The sequence below is a fragment of the Benincasa hispida genome, chromosome 7 (assembly GCF_027475165.1).
Source record: "Benincasa hispida cultivar pf3 chromosome 7, pf3_genome.v1.1, whole genome shotgun sequence".
Taxonomy (NCBI): Eukaryota; Viridiplantae; Streptophyta; class Magnoliopsida; order Cucurbitales; family Cucurbitaceae; genus Benincasa; species Benincasa hispida.
This window is the reverse complement of record NC_143484.1, coordinates 30,952,895-30,955,780: the sequence shown is the minus strand read 5'-3', so window position 1 is coordinate 30,955,780 and position 2,886 is coordinate 30,952,895.

Sequence of the window (2,886 nt, the reverse complement as noted above, 5' to 3'; positions counted from 1 at the left end):
GTCCTACGCTATGTTCCTCTTTCTCGATGCAAGAAAGCCGAATCACCATTTGCAGAATGCTCAAAAAGTCTAACGGTTGAAGGCATTGAAATTTTGAAAGAAAACTTCACCACACCACTTACAAAGATGGATAAGGGAGAAAAACGAACAAAAGATGGCTTTGATCCAAAGGCATGTAAGCTACTGGCAAAGGAAGGGTATGACTTTATAACTCGCACCGAGCTTAAAAGTCTAAAAATATTTGATGAAAGGCCCAGGCTTTCTTTGACTCAAAAAAAGCTTCAGAAACAAGGATATTTTATACCTATCTCAAGGTCTAGACTTAGATATAAGTCCATTGAGCCAATTCACATAACTAGAATAGAGAAAACAAAAGTAGCAGACATATGTCACATTACTGTAGAAGAGGGCCACAACTCTAAAGAGGACGTGAGAAGAAAAATTCAGAGGACTTCAGTCTTTAGTCACATTGCCCCTTTAACAACATGTCCTTCAATTTTTCAAAGATTAAGCACACCTGCAGTTGAAGACGAAAATCAACATTCAACCTCTGTCTCCACCCGATTTTTAGCCTTTCGGAGGCTCAATGCAAAATCGAATAAGATAAATAGTGTGTGTTCAACTCCAACCTCTGAGCATCTGCTTTCGAGAGATTAAGCGTGACCACAACAAGAATCTAGAAGCGATCTCCCATAGTGTTCTCAAGCAAAGCACGTGAGGCGAAAAGTGATGAAAAAATTTGCAACACTGTTCCCTTAATAATGAAAAGGAAGTTGTTTGTTTCTGTAAGTACAAAAGGCTCATTAAAAGTAAAACGACACGATGTCATTTTCACTCAATCGAAAGAGAATGACGCAGATGGTGAAGAGGATGCAACAAGTTGTTGCCATCTCATAATAGAGGAAGCATAAGATTCTGACATGTTTGAAGAGGACACGGAAGGAGCTCCTTTATCCTTGGAGGATGGTGGTTAATCAATGATTGATGGGCTGAAGGAAGTCAACCTGGGAATGATAGAAGAGCCTCGTCTAAACTTCATAAGTGCACGACTTACTAATGATGAAGAAAAGGAATATGTGAGCTTACTCACGACATATAAAGACGTCTTTGCTTGGTCGTATAAAGAAATGCTCAGACTTGACGCAGAAGTTGTGGTCCATTGCCTAGCAATTACATCAGGGATCGACCAATCAAGCAAGCTCAATGATGTTTACAGCCAGAATTGATTCCTCAAATTGAGGAGGTGTTACAAGCTAATAGAAGCTAGATTTGTACGTGAAGTCAATTAACCAATATGGATAGCCAACATTGTGCCCGTGAGAAAAAAGAATGGCCAACTACGTGTATGCATGGATTTTCGTGACCTAAATAATGCATGCCTAAAAGATGACTTTCCCTTGCCTATCACAGAAATTATGGTGGATGCCACTATTGAGCATGAAGCCCTATTTTTCATCACGAATGGCTCTAGAAGATGAGAAGGAAACATCATTTTGAACTAAAAAAGGTATATATTATTATAAGCTGATGCCTTTCAGATTAAAGAATGCAAGTGCCACATACCAGCGTGCTATGCAGAAAATCTTCGATGATATGCTACATAAGCACGTCGTGTGTTACGTCGATGACCTTGTAGTGAAGTTTAAGAAGCTGCATGACCACCTAAAGGACCTAAAGCTTATCTTTGATCGTCTGAGAAAATATCAATTAAGACTAAACCCTCTTAAATGTGCGTTCGACATGACTTCAAGAAAGTTTCTTGGGTTTGTCGTAAGGCCGGTACGAAATCAAAATCGATCAGTCTAAGATCGATGCCATTCAAAAAATGCCAAATGTAAGAAACCTGCATGAGTTAAGGAGTCTTCAAGGTCGCTTGGCCTATATCAGAAGGTTTATATCTAACCTTGTAGGATGATGTCAACCATTTTAGAGATTGATGAGGAAGGATAGGGTCTTTGAATGGGATCAAACCTGCCAAAATGCCTTTAATAGCATAAAGAAGTATTTGCTCAATCCTCTGGTCCTGAGTGCACCTACAACCGAAAGACCATTAATATTATATATTGCCGCTCAAGAAAGATCTCTTGGAGCACTGCTTGCACAAGAAAAGAAGAATGGCAAGGAATGTGTGCTCTATTATCTAAGTAGAACTTTGATCACAGTTGAGCTGAATTATTCTTTAATTGAGAAGATATGTATCACCTTGTTCTTTGCCATAGAAAAGTTGAGACACTATATGAAATCCTTTACTGTATACTTGGTAGCAAGGGTCGATCCTATTAAATATATCTTATCCAGGCCAGTCATTACAGGACGCCTCGCTAAATGGGCAATCATACTTCAATAATATAATATTGTGTATATACTCAGAAGGCAGTGAAAGGTTAAGCATTGGCAGATTTCTTCGTAGACCATCCAATCCTAACAAATTGGAAATTATGCGAAGATGTCCTGATGAAGAAGTATTCCTTGTCGAAAGTAGGGAACCTTGGATTATGTACTTCGATGGCGCGACACGAAGAGGTGGAGCAGGCATTGGTGTTGTCTTCATTTCTCTTTAGAAGCACGTGTTGCCGTATAGCTTCACACTCAATGAACTGTGTTCGAATAACGTTGTTGAGTACTAAGCACTCATCATCAGCTTACAAATGGTTCTTAAGATTGGGATAGCATACATAGAAGTATATGGGGATTCAAAGTTAGTTATAAATCATCTCTCGCTCCAGTATGACATAAAACATGAGGATTTAAAGACCTACTTCATTTATGCCAAGAGATTAATGGATAAATTCGAAGGCATAATACTGGAACATATACCAAGATCAGAAAATAAGAGAGTAGATGCACTAGCAAATTTAGCCATTTGCTTTGACGACCTCAGATGAT